The sequence below is a fragment of the Hemiscyllium ocellatum genome, chromosome 31, assembly GCF_020745735.1.
Source record: "Hemiscyllium ocellatum isolate sHemOce1 chromosome 31, sHemOce1.pat.X.cur, whole genome shotgun sequence".
NCBI classification, from domain to species: Eukaryota; Metazoa; Chordata; class Chondrichthyes; order Orectolobiformes; family Hemiscylliidae; genus Hemiscyllium; species Hemiscyllium ocellatum.
In genome coordinates this window covers 8951766-8968509 of record NC_083431.1, presented here as the reverse complement: position 1 = coordinate 8968509, position 16744 = coordinate 8951766, and the positions used below count along the sequence as shown (strand labels likewise).

General features: G+C 45.2%; 1 protein-coding gene across 3 annotated transcripts in view; it reads left to right on the top strand.

The window, feature by feature from the left end:
- Window positions 1–16744, top strand: part of dph1 (diphthamide biosynthesis 1) — a 580960-nt gene that overhangs the window by 550934 nt on the left and 13282 nt on the right. The gene's annotated exons all lie outside the window — the stretch shown is intronic.

Below are 16744 nucleotides of genomic sequence, written 5' to 3'. Positions count from 1 at the left end.
AGCAACTTGCTTTTCAAATTGGATTTGTCCCTGATGCCCAAGAGTCTGTCAGGAAGCTTGTTTCAGGTCCAGACAGGTATCCATGTGAATTTCACCTTCCTGCTGTATTTTAAACTCAGATCTCCTTGTGTGTTAACAGGTTCATGTGACCATAGACCAGGAAGGTACTGAGCACAAAACGTATTTTCGAAAACTAGAAAAATGGATGCCAGCAAATAGTCAGGCTGTGATTTTAAGGGGAGTATTAATTGGGAGTTGCCATGTTTTGAAATGTTCCTATTAAGCCATCAGGTGATCACTTTCACCGGCTGACCCAATATCTTCTGTCATATTGGTGCCAGCTGTCACCTTGATATCATTGAAACATTCAAAAATGAAATGAGAAGATTCCTGACTCCCAGCTGAGTGACGAGAGGGCAAGTCTAGAATGAGAAAAAAGCCTTCTGTCTGTCGAGTCCATTCCATGTACAGGCCATGTACATTAACCCTTCATAGTCTGAAAGTAGTCACTCTCACATAGAAGGAGAAAGTGAGGTCTGCAGATGCTAGAGATCAGAGCTGAAAATGTGTTGCTGGAAAAGCGCAGCAGGTCAGGCAGCATCCAAGGAACAGGAGATTCGACATTTCGGGCATAAGCCCTTCCTGAAGAATGGCTTATGCCCGAAACGTCGAATCTCCTGTTCCTTGGATGCTGCCTGACCTGCTGCACTTTTCCAGCAACACATTTTCAACTCTCACATAGAAGTCAACACCTGACTTTTGGCCCATTCTTTTGTTCATCATATATCTTGCATACAAATTGACCCCCGACCTTCTGCCAAAAAAATGTAAACCCTTTGTGCTTAGGTATAAGGCTGAGACAGAGAGGAAGGGAATCAAGGATTATGGGGAAAAGTCAGAAAAGTGAAGTTGAGAATTATCAGGTCAACCACGATCTCATTGAATGGCAGAGTAGATTTGATGGGCTGAATGGCCTATTCCTGTTCCTCATGGTCTTAACATCCATCCACCACTGGAGTGAAACACATTCTGGTGCAAACTCACTCATTTGAAGGCAGCTGTTCAGTTCCTTCTGTCTGTGCAGATTAACAGCGATACTTTCTGGCTTTATTGTGCTAGTTTTTTGATCTGCAATTAGCTGATCAAACCTCATAGCCTGTTATGCAGTAGGAAGAAGAGGGTGGATTTCATCTCCTCTAAAGTATGACTCAAATGGAAATCTATCCCCTACTTATTTGGCTAAAAAGGAGGCCTCAGAAACTCAACTTCTACACGAGTACATACAGCGACACCATTCCAAACTCCACCTCACCTATAAAATCTCCTTGCTGCCCAAAACAAAGGGCATAGCAGCACTCAATCCATACTCCATCCACTCCCTCCAACACCAGTGTACAAGGCAGCAGTTTAACCAGCTACAGGATGCACTACAGCAATTCACCAAGAAACTATGGTAGACCCTTTACCGTCTAGAAGGACAAGAGCAGTAGGTGCTTGGAACACCACAAACCAAACAAAACGGGCTACAAATGTTGGTTTTGCCAACAATGGATGGTTCATTTCCACCAAAACTGAAGATGCTTATCACCATCCAATACAAAAAAACTTGCATAATTGATACCACATCTACCACGTCCCTTTACCACTGAAATACTGGCAGTAGTGTGTCTTTTGTACAAAGCGCACTGAAGTGACGCACCAAGACACTGAAAGCACCTTCCAAATTTGCAACCTCTATTACTGAGAGAACAAGGGCAGCAGATACCTGGGAACACCATCACCTACAAGAATCCCTCCCAGTCACTCACCATCCTGACTTGGAAATATATGCCCATTCCTTCAATGTTACTGGGCCAGAATCCTAGGCTTCTCTTCCCAGCAGCACCATGGGTGCTCCTGCTCCAGCAGCTCATGAATACAACTCACCATCTCTTCTCTAGGGCAGTTAGGTATGGGCAACAAATTATGGTCTACCCCACTATGCTGTCATCCCCTGAAATAACAATAAAGGCAGTACAAATTTGATATTTAGTGCAGGTATTCACGACATAGCTGAATGATTCTGGGCTATGGAAGTTGTGCTTTCCTCCCATCTAACAAAATAATGCAGATGGTAGAAATCTGAAATTCAAATAGAAGATGTTAAAACAACACTCAGCAGGTAAAGCAGCATCAGTAGAGAGAAAAACAGAGTGAATGATTCGAATTTGGGGTTTTTTGGGGGGTGGGAGTTGTCTGCTTGGTCATAGCCCTGACATGTTAATTCTCTTTAAGAGAGAGAAAAAGTTCATATTTATAGCCCGATACAGAGCCATAGAGTCTTACAGCACAGAGACTGGCCCTTTGGCTCAAACAGATTGTCCATCCACACTAACCCATTTCCTTGCACATGGCCCATTTCCTTCTAATCCTTCCCTCTCCACGTATTTATCCAAATGCTTTTTAAATGTTAATGTATTCACCTCAACCACTTCCACTGGCAGCTCATTCCATTTGCGTACCACCCTGTGTGTAAAAACGTTGTCCCTCAGGTTCCCTTTTATTCTTTCCCTTCTAACCTTAAACTGATGCCTTCTAGTCCTTGATTCTCCAACCCTGGGAGAAAGACTGAATGCATTCACCCTATCCATGCCTCTCATGATCTTATACACTTCAATAAGGTCACCCCGCAGTCTCCTATGCTCTAAAGAAAAAAGCCCTCACTTGTCCAACTTCTCCCTATAAATTAGACCCTTGAGTGCTGGCAACATCCTTGTAAATTTTTTCTGTGTTCTTTCCAGTTTAATAACATTCTATCTATAACAAGGAGACTAAAGTTGAATACAGTAATCGCAAGGGAGCCCTGAAGAAGGGCTTTTGGCCAAAACATCGATTCTCCTGCTCCTCGGATGCTGCCTGACCAGCTGTGCTTTTCCAGCACCACACTCTCGACTCTGATCTCCAGCGTCTGCAGTCCTCACTTCCTCACAATACTCCCAAGTGCGGCCTCACCAACCTCCTATACAACTGCAACATAATTTCCCAACTTCTCTACTCAGTGCCCTGACTGATGAAACCCATCCTCTGAATTCAAGAATCATATTAGACTGGAAACGTTACCTCGGCTTTCCTCTGTGCAGATGCTGCAGGACTTGCTTATTATTTCCAGCTCTTGCCTTTTAAAAAAATTTTCACATTTCCCCCAGAACTTTGTTTGAACTTTCTGTTTCTCTTCGTTTTTCGTTGATTTCCATTCCCTTTGAATCGCCTCCCACCTCAGTGGCTCTGCCACTCATCGAGATGGAGTCCCTAGTTCTTTTGGAGTCGACCCACTTAACGTGTAATTTAGTCTTGAAGCTGCTGTTAAGTCTGAGTGTTAACTTTCTCTTCGTCTCAGTGGGGGAAGCTTCCAAGTGAACTCACTGCAAACAAGGGCTTGTGTTAAAGAGGCCTCTAGTCACCTGGCATCTCTCAGTCCACAGTCACAAAAGCTACGTTCAGCTTTGCAGGTATCCCTTCAGTGCAATAAAGCTGCAACACCAACCTGCATTTGTATAGCCCCTATAACATCAGTAAAAGGGCCCAAGGAGTTCCAAAAACGCAGCAGTTGATTGTGAGTGATTTAGGGCATGTTGAGAAAGGTTTCAGCAAGATCTTAAAGGAGAGGGTGGGGGAAGGAATTTCAGAGGTTAGGCTGAGTAGGCTAAAGATACAGCCTCTAATCTTGGAGTGGTGAGGCTCCAGGGATGTGGAAGAGGGCGGAATTTGGGATCTGCAAGAGGTTACAAGGATCGAGAGACACGAGTCCTGAAGTGACTCCAGAATCGACTTTGAACACCCTCCTGAGCACATCATTGTGGCTTTGAATGCACAAAATGACACAGGTAAAATAGCAGTGGTGTTCAGGAAGAAAACAGTGAATTAGTAAACAGAAAAGACGATGTGTGGTGACATTTACCGCTGATCGGGCCATTTAATCATTGTTATGTGAAATTGTGCATTGGAACACATACACTGAGCTCAGATAATAGCTCTGCAATCATGAGGACTTCCATAAATAAGCAATTATCATCCATTAGATTCAGGTACGGACACAGAGTACATCAGACTTTTGCTTGGTATCCATTACACTGTTGCTGTGTCCTTTGGCTACTGTACTGTAACATTATTCAATGTCACAGAAAGCCCTTTGGAATTAAATGGACGAAGCAAAGATCATTTTCAAATATTTTATTTGGTTTCAATGGGAAGCTTAAACTGATGAACCAGTGCAGATGCACATTCTGATTATATCTGTGGTGCTTTGCAATCCTTCATTAATGACCTCCTGAGATTGGGGTTTTAAGGCTCATTTTGAAAATCTAGACTGATGTTTATGTTCACATCAGGCTTTTAAGCAAAACCTTTCTCCTTGCAGCTAGGCCATTCAGCCCCTCAAGCCTTTCCCATTGTTCTACTAGCTTGTGGTTCACCTATTCCATATCCTTCAAGTCCTTATCCAACAAGCATTGGTCCCCAGCATCCACAGTTTCATGGGAGAGGGAATTTCAATGTTTAATGAAGACGTATATCCCAAGTTTACTCTTCCTTTTATTTATGAATGTTTTGGAACGTGCATTCTGATGAAGGGTCCCTAAACTTGAAATGTTAACTCTATTTCTCTCACCAGAGATGCTGTCAGACCCGTTGAGTTTCTCCAACAATTTCTGTTTTTGTTCCAGATTTTGAGCGTCTGTAGTTTTCTTTGTTTTAGTTTAGTTGTTCATGTTGACTGGACTCCCTATTATGGTGGAAGGGATGGTCCTTATTTGTACATGAAACCAAGACAAGATGTTTTATTTGATGTTGGATGTGAGGTTAAAAGTATCGCTGTAACTTGACCCATCTGCAGGCAGTGTTCCAGTGGGCACAGTCACAGCCTTATTTTTCACTCTTTCTTGGAATGTGGGCATCACAGGCAAAGCCAGAATTTGTTGTCTATCCCTAACTACCCTTGAACTGGATGGCTTGCTCAATCATTTCAGAGGGCATCCTAGAGTTAGCCACACTATCGATGATCCAGGCCTGGTTTTAAGGTTAAGGTCTTAAACTATGCTTTTGGTAGTGTCACGTGTCCATTTCTCTCTCTGGGTTCAGGTACCACACAAGGGAAAATCTTGTATTTCTGTGGTGCCTTTCTTGACTTCAGGACATCTAAAACCCTTTGCATCCTCCGAGGCATTTCTAAAATGCAGTCACTGCGGTAACATAGGAAACTGACACAAGTCACCCTGGAAGTACCCCATCCAGTAGTCAAATGTCATGGTGGTTCTTCAATGGGGATATGGATTTGGAATCAAAACCCCAACCCAACCTGATCCCTGCCCCTCTCAATATCCAGTCTGATGCTTACATTTCCCAACAGGATTCCTTTTATTGGGGATTCAGGCCATTGAAGCCAATTGTTAATAGCCTGGTTAGCCCTATACCCTCTGGAACTCAGAAGAATGAGAGGTGGTCTTATTGAAACATACAAGATCCTGAGGTGTCTTGACAGGTTGGATATTATGAGGACACGCCTTCACTTGGGGGATATCTCAAACTAGGGACACAGGTTTAAAATTAGGGGCCTCCAATTTAAAGGTGCAAGTTTGTTATTCTGTGGAATTCTCTTCCCTAATGAGCCATGGCAAACATAATTAAAGCTGTTTTAGACAGATTTAGGATTGATAAGGGAGTTAAAGTGAGGCAGGCAGGAACATAGAGTTGAAGTAGCAATCACTTCAGCCGTGATCTTATTAAATGGTGGAGCAAGCTCAACGGGACAAAGGATCTACTGCTGCTCCAAATGGTTGTGTTCTTGCAGCAGCAGTGAGTCCTAGAGGCTCATCACACACTGAGGAAAGAACACCCTCCCAAACCCAGTCGTTCCTTGTCTTGTGGAGTTTAAGTGCAAACTTTCTTCATTTCTGTAAGTGTTCTGCAGGCCGTGGGGTAGGACTTTCCATGTGGGGGGAGCTGCTGACGTTGGCCTCAGACACAGATCCCAATCTCATAGCCCATGGGATCCGCTGATCAGATCCAGAGCACAGCCTAGTGCAGTGATATCTCTGGACCAGAACTCCTGGGTTCAAGTCCCACCTGCTCCAGAGGTATGTCATAACATATCTGGGCAAAAGTATCTGCACAGACTGAAACTCCGGCCTTCCTAACCTCTGTGACTCAGTACCAAAATCATCAGTGTATTCCCCTCTGACCCCAGTAATCCCTGTCAGCTCCCGCCACCATTCCCCAGCTCTGTTTAGATTAATTCCAGCAGGCTCTGTATTTTGAAGACTTCACTCACGCTTACTGTCCACGTCATTACATGTGACAGATCCCGGCTCTGACTGGGATAGTTGTCATCAGTCCATCTGGTGTGGGGGTGGGACAAGTGCCTGTGACACATTCAGACACGAAGCTATTGACACAAAACAACCACCGAAACACAGGTTTTGCTCCGTTTGACTCTGAGCATCACTGCATTTCTTCCATTACACAACCAGCCACACAATCTCACCAGCCAGACTGCCCTGGTGATAGATTTATGGGTTATTTGAAAGAAAGGGCTTGCTTTTATATAGTGCCTTTCACATTCTTGGGATGTCCCAAAGTGAAGTATGTTTTTTTAAGTGTCATCCCTAATTTAATATAGGAAATTCAACATCCAAATTGTGCAAAGCCAGATCCCACAAATAGTAGTGAGATTGTGATCAGAATACTCTCTTTCTGAATGAGGGATAGGTATTGTCCAGGATACCAGAAAGAATTTGCCTGCTGTTCTTTGAATAGTCCTGTGGGAATTGGTATGCCTTATCCAAAAGACATCCTCCCCAGGACTGTGCTGTCTGCCTTGATTCTGTACGCAAATCTCAGGAGTTGGGCTAGACCATACAATCTTCGCAAAGTTACCAGGGGTGACATGAGGAGAAGCTTTCTGACACAGTTTGCAATTAGATAAAAATTATTGAAGGGGAAAGAATTGCAGGGGATGCAGGGAAAGAAGCAGGGAATTTTAACGGCCTAGCATTTCCCCACTCTCCTATTACCTCAGGCCATGGGATCAATCTGGGTTCAGCGGAGCGTGCAGAGGGACATACCTAAAAATGAGATGTCAACCTGCTGAAGCTACAAAGCAGTAGAACTTGCACGCCAAACAGCATAAGCAGCAAGTGGTAGACAGAGCTAAGCGATCCCAATGGATCAGACCTAAGCTCCGTAGTCCTGCCACAACCAGTTGTGAATGTTGGTGGAAAATTTAAAAACACACTGGAGGAGAAGGCTTCCCAGATATCCCCATCGTCAATGATGGAAGAGCCCAGCACATCTGTGCAAGAGATAAGACATTTTGCAGCAATCTTCAGTCAGTAGTGCCGATTAGATGATCCATCTCAGCCTCCTCCAGTGGTCCCAAGCATCACAGATACCAGCCTTCAGCCAGTTCGATTTATTCCACATGCTATCAGGAAACGGTCAGAGACACTGGATACTGCAACAGCTATAGGCCCTGACAACATTCTGGGAGTAGTACTAAAAACTTGTGCTTCAGAACTTACCACTCCTCTAGCCAAGTACAGTTCCAGTACAGATGCAACACTGACATCTACACGGCAATGTGGAAAATTTCTGAGGTATGTCCTATACAGTGATAGGTAGACAAGTCCCATCTGGCCAATTACTACCCATCAGTATTCTCTCAATCAACACCAAAGGAATGAAAATTACAGGCTTGGCAATAACCTCCTCAATGATGCTCAGTTTGGGTTCTGCCAGGGCTACTCAGCTCCTAACTCCATAACAGCCATGGTTCAAAGATGGACAAAAGAGCTGACTTCCAGAGGTGATGACATCAAGGCTCTGCTTGACTGCAGCTTGGAGCCCTCGCAAAACTAGAGTCAGTGGGAATCAGGAGAAAGCTCTCCACTGGTTGAAGTCATTCCTGGCACATAAGATGGTTGTTTTGGAGGTCAGTCATTTCAGCTTCAGGACATCTCTGCAGAAGTTCCTCAGGGTAGTGTCCTAGGCCCAACCATCTTCAGCTGGTTCATCAATGATTTTCCCTCTATCCTAAGGTCAGATTGGGGACCTTCTCACTCATGATTGGACAATGTTCAGCACATTCATGATTCCTCAAATACTGTAGCAGACCATGTCTAAGTGCAGCAAGACCTGGACATTATCCAGGTTTGGGCTGACGTGACAAGACCAGTTTGGGCCACAAGTGCCAGGAAACATCCAACTCCGAACAAGAGGGAATCTAACCATCATTATACAGCGTTACCATCACTGAATCCTCCACAATTAACATCCTAATGGTTACCAGTAACTAGAAACTGAACTGGACGAGGCCATGTAAATACTGTGGCTATAAGAGCAGGTCAGAGGCTAGGAATGTTGTGGTGATCAACTCACTTCCTGACTCCCCAAAACCTGTCTACCATCTGATAACAAGGCACAAGTCAGGCTTGTGTTGGGATATTCCTCACTTTCCTGGATAAGTACAGCTCCAACAACACTCAAGAAGCTTGACACTATCCAAGATAAAACAACCCGCTTGATTGGCACCACATCCACAAGCATCCACTCCCTACACTGTCGATATTCCTTAGTTAGCACCTTCTAAACCTCCAATCACTTCCATCTGGAAGAACAAGGGCAGCATAGACTACCATCTGCAACTTACACTCCAAGCAACGCACCATCCTGACTCGGAAATGTATCGCTGTTCCTTCACTGTCACTGGGTCAAAATCCTGGCATTCTCTCTGTAAGGGGATTGTCGGTTTACCTCCAGCACATGGACGGCAGCTCACCTCCACCTTCTCAAGGGCAACTAGGGACAGGCAATAAGTGCTGGCCCAACCATTGAAACCAAAATTAATGCATTTCGAAATAGTAAAGATCTCAAAGAATATGAGGATAAAGCAGGAAAATGGCAATCATATAGAAGATCAATAATTATCTAGAACGTTGTGCAGGCAGAAGAAACAAAACGACTTCCTCCTGTTCATATTCATCATAAATCAGTGGTCCTCCTCGTAGTGACCAATCCCATGTTATTTTCAGCTCCCCTGACTTTTATTCAGACTGTGGTTAGTGGTTAGAGTGAATTGTAATGCAGATACTGAGAGGAAATTGAATTTAAAACAGGAGCAGGTTGTTTGGCCCATCTGGTCCGTACTGGTGTCTATGCTCCCCACAAGCCTCCCTCCAATGCCTTCCAGCTCACCCCATCAGCATTTCTGTTCCTTTCCCCCTCATGTCTTGACCGAGCTTCTCCCTTCAAAGTATTGACACTGTTAATCTCAACCACTCCCTGTTGTAACGTGTTCCACATTCTCATCACTCTCTGGATAAAAAGATTTCTCCTGAAATTGATATTGGATTTATTGCTGTCTATCTGAGGGTGATTGAGTTTAACACGATGATACTCCTGTCGATTGTTCTTGTTAATAAGGTGTGAGTGAATGTGTAAAGCTTAGGCCTGATGTCCAGGGGGTGGTGGGCGATCACTTTAAGCTGCTGTAAGCAGCAACTTTGACTTTGATGAAACTAAATGAATTGGATCTGAGTCGCTGTAAGTGATCTGCTGGTTGAAAAGTGGACCTTTGAGGACGTCGTTGAATGAATATTGTGTTAATTTGCTGTGTAGTAGGTTTGATTCTCCCAATCCCCAGTGATTGATAGATTGTAGCATGTCAGCTCCTGCACTATTTCAGAACTTGCTCATCGATAATACCTTTGTTGGGATGATTCCCTTCACATGTTGTTTAGCTGGAGTTGATAGCCTCTAACTACATCCCTTGTGTTTTACAGCATAAGATGCAATGGGCGCTATTGAAAGCAATCAATACCCTTCAGCTATTAAACATTCTTTATTGCTTTGGCATGAACAAGGGCTCTCTTCAACTCTAACTGACAAGCTAACATGCAGCTCTTTGTAAATCCTACTGCTCTCTCTGGCTCCAATCACAGGTTGCTCTCCCTCCACATTGACTGCCCATCATTATTGGACTTCAATTATCACCTTTAAACACAAGCCATTCAATGAGAGGCAGCAACTTAGTGAAAGACGTACAGGGCTGGTAAAAGAAATAGTGCCCTCCAAAAGCTTGGAGAATGGACAGAATGGAGGCTGTTAGCCTTGGACTCTCACTTGAGGTTACTGCCATTTTTGGGGATGATAACTCACAAGGTCAGAGATTGCTGCCATTTCCATAAGGACAACAACTATACGGGTGGCATGGTGACTCAGTGGTTAGCGCTGCTGCCTCACAGCGCCAGGGACCCAGGTTTAATTCCAGCCTCAGGCGACTGTCTGTGTGGAGATTGCAAATTCTCCCCGTGTCTGCGTGGGTTTCCTCCGGGTGCTCTGGTTTCCTCCCACAGTCCAAAGATGTGCCCGTCAGGTGAAGTGGCCATGCTAAATTGCCCGTAGTAGGAGGTGCGTTAGTCAGAGGGAAATGGGTCTGGGTGGGTTACTCTTCAGAGGGTCGGTGTGGACTTGTTGAGCCAAAGGGCCTGTTTCCACAATGTAGGGAATCTAATCTACACTCCTGACCTGCTTCTGTGGCTGCAAATGTGCTGAGGTCACAAAAGGTGCCATAGAAATAGAAACGGTGCTCTTCTTTGTAAATCTGGACCTCTCACCATCTGAATAAATCTGTGGTCTTTCGGTTGTTCTCGTTTGAGTATTGTAGAAGAGATACACATTTTATCAAAGATGTCCATCTTGTCATCAGGACAATTCAGAAAAAATACTAATATAAAGGAAAGCTGTCACTTTATACTCTATAAGAAGAATTTGCTGACTGATTAGCGATTGGACTCCTGATTGTTAGAGGTGTTGTCATGGAGAATGCTCCAGTTAGATTACGACTGATAGTTAATTACTAAACTTTGTTTAGATTTAAACTAGGCAAGTTGACTCTGATTAGCCAAGGCATTGCCCTAAAAAATGAACCTGAGAATAGTTGTCAACTGTTTTGTCCAGCTGAAACAGACAGTGTAGGTAAATGTTATTTCTGCCTGTAAAGGACAAGACCCTGTGTATTAATATAGGTTGCTTCTAGTACATGCATGTGCATCATACTGCAAGCCTGACTGACAATCTTAAATTGGCTAGAGTTGTGCTGGAAAAGCATAGCAGGTCAGGCAGCATCTGAGGAGCAGGAAATCGACGTTTCGGGCAGGAGCCCTTCATCAGGAATGAGGCTGGGAGCCTCTGGTGTGGAGAGATAAATGGAAGGGGGGTCGGGTTGGGGAGAACAATAGGTGGATGGAGGTGGGGATAAAGGCGATAGGTCGGAGAGGAGGGTGGAGCAGATAGGTGGAAAGAGAGATAGGCAGGTAGGACAGGTCATGGGGCCAGTGCTGAGCTGAAAGGTTGGATCTGGGGTAAGACAGGGGGAGGGGAAATGAGGAAACTGGTGAAGTCCATATTGATACCCTGGGGTTGAAGTGTTCAGAGGTGGAAGATGAGGCGTTCTTCCTCCAGGTGTCGGGTGGTCAGGGAGCGGTGGTGGAGGAGGCCCAGGACCTGCATGTCCTCAGCAGAGTGGGAGGGAGAGTTGAAATGTTCGGCCACGGGGCGGTGGGGTTGATTGGTGAGGGTGTCCCAGAGATGTTCCCTAAAGTGCTCTGCAAGAAGGTGTCCAGTCTCCCCAATGTAGAGGAGACCGCATTGGGAGCAACGGATACAATAAATGACACTTGTGGATGTGCAGGTAAAACTTTGATGGATGTGGAAGGCTCCTTTGGGGCCTTGGATGATGGTGAGGGGGGAGGTGTGGGCATAGGTTTTGCAATTTATGCGGTGGCAGGGGACGGTGCCAGGAGGGAAGGGTGGGTTGTTGGGGGGGGGCGTGGACCTGACCAGGTAGTCACAGAGGTTACCATGAAGGACTCTGCTTCTCATTCCTCACCAGAAGCAGGTGACCCTCAGGTTAAACCACCACCAGTCATCTCTCCCTCTCTGCAATGAGAGAGCAGCCTATGGTCTTGTAAGACCAAAGTGACTTTTTCTTACCCCTGCAAGGGATGTGGGCATTGATGGCTGGGCCAGCATTTATTGCCTATCATTAGTTGCCCTGGGATGTAACTGAGTGGCTTCCTAGGCCATTTCAGAGGGTTGTTCAGAGTTAAACACCACTGCAGGTCTGGAGTCACATGTAGGCCAGACCAGGTAAGGGCATCAGTTTCCTTCCCTAAGGGACATTATTGAACTTTTACACAATAATCAGTCACCCAAGAGCTTTTCATGCCAGATGTTTTTTTAAAAATTCAAATTCCACCATCTGATCTAAACTTGCATTCCCAGATCATTACTAGGTCTCAGGATTAATTGGCTAGAAACGCTAAATGCAAAACTTGCGCCCACACCTCCTCCCTCACTTCTCTTCAAGGCCCCAAGGGATCCTTCCATATCCGCCACAAGTTCACCTGTACCTCCACACACATCATCTATTGCATCCGCTGCACCCGATGTGGCCTCCTCTACATTGGGGAGACGGGCCGCCTACTTGCTGAACGCTTCAGGGAACACCTCTGGGCCGCCCGAACCAACCAACCCAACCACCCCGTGGCTCAACACTTTAACTCTCCCTCCCACTCCACCGAAGACATGCAGGTCCTTGGACTCCTCCATCGCCAGAACATAACAACACGACGGTTGGAGGAGGAGCGCCTCATCTTCCGCTTGGGAACCCTCCAACCACAAGGGATGAACTCAGATTTCTCCAGTTTCCTCATTTCCCCTCCCCCCACCTTGTCTCAGTCGATTCCCTTGAACTCAGCACCACCCTCCTAACCTGCAATCCTCTTCCTGACCTCTCCGCCCCCACCCCACTCCGGCCTATCACCCTCACCTTGACCTCCTTCCACCTATCACATCTCCATCGCCCCTCCCCTAAGTCCCTCCTCCCTACCTTTTATCTTAGCCTGCCTGGCACCCTCTCCTCATTCCTGATGAAGGGCTCATGCCCGAAACGTCGAATTTCCTGTTCCTTGGATGCTGCTTGACCTGCTGTGCTTAAAACAGCAACACATTTTCAGCCCTGATCTCCAGCTACTAGAAACGCTACCAGTAGGCCACGAGGTGAGAGACTGAGAAATGTTACCATTCGGAGGGACCTCAGCATTTTTGTACATGAATTATTTGATATTAAAATACAGTAAAGCAAGCAATTGAGAAAGTGATATATTAGCCTCCATTACAAAGGGATTGAAATACTAGGGGAAAGAAGGGCCTTGGTGAGACTGCACCAGGAATATTACATAGAGTTTTGGTCTCTTCGCCGAAGAAAGGATATGCCTACCAGAGAGGGAGTGCAGCAAAGGTTCACCAACCAGATTTCTGTGGCAAAGGGATTGTCCTGTGACACGAGATTAAGTATTTCCCAGAGGTGATCTAGTTCAGAAAAAATTTGGGGGTTTTACAATGTTTCCCTTTATTAGAATTAGGGGCAGCAGTCTCAAAATAAGAACAAAGATCAGAAATTTCTTTATTCAGGAGTTGTGAATCTTCGGAGTATTCTAAACACAGAGGGCTATGGTTGCTCAGTTGTTGGCTGTATTCAAGACAGAGATTGATAAAAGATTTAGGGAAAATGGATTGACAGAGAGATGTGGCAGGAAAGTGGCTTTTGGGTGGAAGATCAGCTGTGATCTAGTTGTTTAGCACAGCAGGCTTGATGGGCTAAATAGCCTAATCCTGCTCCTAATTGCTGTATTTATGTTCTTATTGAGTAGTTTACAGTAAACTAAACATGAGAAGTATTAGTAGATTACTGTCTGTATATATGTATGTGTCTATGTGTGGTTAAGTGTGCGTGTTTGTGGTAGATATGTGTGTGTGGGTGTAGTTATATGTGTGTCTCGGTTTGAGTAAGTCTGTAAGAGTGTGTTTGTGTGAGAGAGAGAGAGAGATTAGGTGTGAGTTTGTAGATGTTTCTGTGTATATGAGAGGGGTTTAGGTACGTCTGTGAGAATATGTGTGTATCTATCTGTATAGCGAGAGGTTAAGGGTGTGTGTGTTGGGGGAGGATGTGTGTGGGGGGATGGGAGATAGGTGTGTGTGTGTGTGTGAGAGGGGGGAACCAAGTGTGTGTGTAGTGATGTGTGTCTGTGTGGATGGGTGTATGTGTGTGTGTAGGGGTGTTTGTGTGTGTATGTGTAGAGGCGTGTGTGCATCCGTGTGTGTAATGGTGTGTATCTGTGTAGGGGTGTGTGTCTGTGTGTGGGTATGTGTTGGGGGGGGAGACTAGGTATGTGTGTGTGTAGGAGAATGTGTAGGGGTGTGTGTGTGTGTGTCTGTGTGTATCGGTGTTGGGGTGTGTGTCTGTCTGTGGGTGAGTGAGTGTGTGTGTGTGTGTAGGGGTGTGTGTGTATGTGTAGGGGTGTGTGGGGGGAAGACTAGGGGTGTGTGTGTGTAGGAGAATGTGTAGGGGTGTGTGTGTAGTGGTCTGTGTCTGTGTGGGTGAGTGGGTGTGTGCGTGTATCTGAGTGTGTTTTGGTGTGTATCTGTGTTGGGGTATGTTGTGTCTGTGTGTGTGTGTGTGTCTGTGTATGTGTAGGGGTGTGTGTGTATATGTCTGTGTATCTCTGTGTAGGGTGTGTGTGTGTGTGTGTGTGTGTAGGGGGGTGTGTGTATCTGTCTGTGTATCTGTGTGTAGGGGTGGGTGTGTGTGTGTGTGTATGTGTAGGGTGTGTGTGTGTATCTGTGTGTAGGGTGTGTGTGTGTGTGTGTAGGGGTGTGTGTGTATGTATGTGTAGGGGTGTGTGTAGAACCTGAACTTTTGTTACTATCTCTAATTGTTCCAGCACAGAGACTGGTTAACCTTGCAGGTACAGGGTCCCCAAAGACAGCTGCAATTTCAAAACGAGAAAAACACTGCTCTTAACACAGCTTCTTGTGCTGGTCTTGTCACGATGCAAGATCTCAGCAAAATTGTTAATGAATGTTTCCCCAGGAACCCTGATCAAAGTGTACTTTCTTCTGCAGAAGAGAAAGTACTTGCATTTCTTTAAGGTTTTGCAATCACAGAGCATCCCAAAACACTTTACAGCCAAAGAAGTGATTTTGGAAATGCAGCCTCGATTGTAAGATAGGAAATGCAGCTGCCAATTTGCACACAGCAAGATCCCACAACAATGGGAGATTGACCAGACCATCTGTTCTTTGTTTATTATTTATTGAGGGGTAAAGATTGGCCAGTACACCAGGAAGAACCCCCATCCCTCTTTCCTTCTTTTTGAAACACTAGCTGCAAGATCTGTGATGTCCCCCAGAAAGGACAATTAATGCCTTGGCTTAATGCCTTGTCCAAATGACCATTCCACTGACAATCCGTCCCTTCATCAACAGAGCACAGTGTGTGCTAGCCTTGCTTTTTGTGCTCAAACCTCTGCACTGGGAATGGACACCATGAGCTTCAGTCTCAAAGAGACGAGGGGCTGTCTCGCAGTCACCAATGATAATCTAGAAGAAAACCTAAACGTTTTCTCTTCTACAGTCATCAGCTCTCAGGGTTGTCAAATTGGACATTCTTCTTATTTAAGCCACAGTTACTTGACCTTAGGAGCATCACAATTGAACCTTAATTTTTTTTTATTTAGAGCAGCATTCTTCAACATTAGACAGTGATCAGGAGTCGGTATCCTCAGTAAGTCCCTCTGCATCAGCCCTCCAACATATACACACACAAAGCCGACATAAACAGCTCATTGGCGGTGCCATAACTGCAGCTCCAGCTGCGATGAGCTAACTCGGCACAGGATGGAAACATTATTATATTAATCTGCCTTCCTCTTTTTGCTACCAGTTTGAATAAGCTCACACTTATTCACATTATACTGCACCTCCCATTCATTTGCCCACTCATTCAACTTGTCCAAATCACACTGAAGCACCTCTGCATCATAGAACCATAGAAAATAGGAACAGGAGTAGGTCACTGCCTCTTAGAGCCTGCTATACCATTCAGTATGATTGTGGCTGATCTTCCAACTCAGTCCCCTGTTCCCATTTTCTCCCCATACCCTTTGATCCCTTTAGCTATTAAAAAAAAGTATATCTTGTACCTTTTTGAAAACATTCAATGTTTTGACTTGAACTGCTTTCAATGGCAGAGAATCCCACAGGCTCACCACTCTCTGGTTGAAGACATTTCTCCATATCTCAGTCTTAACTTGCCCACCCAGTGTCCTTAGACTGTGACCCATGGTTCTGGGATCTCCTGGGATCATCTGTGGGGAATTGCCTACATGCTCTCTGATTCTGATGTCCAAATTCCTTAAAAAATTCAAATGCTACTGTTTTCTTCCTAATGAGATACATTTGGATTGCCAGCCACATCCTCCCAGATTGTGCTGGAGTCTCTTGGGTGCTGGATTCAGAGCAAACAGCAGAGCCATCGCCTAACTACTCCGTGGATAGAGCTCTTTCTGGAGAGCAGTGGATTATGGGTGTTGTAGCTGCCATTATGATTCAGTTCCCATGAGGATTGGCATGGGTCTAATCAGAGTTTGTCCATTATCGACTTCGCATCAACCACCACTGGCTAATCCACGCTCCTCAACTTCCTGTGTGATGACCTCTACTTGCTTTCAGTAACCTACAACCTTCCCTCATCCCTCCTCCATCCTGACTCATTCTCTCCTATTCTCTACAGAGTTTCATTCTCCACCACACTTTCAAATCATTTCTTTCACACTCAGACTCCCTCTCACTTTCCTCACACACATTCTCC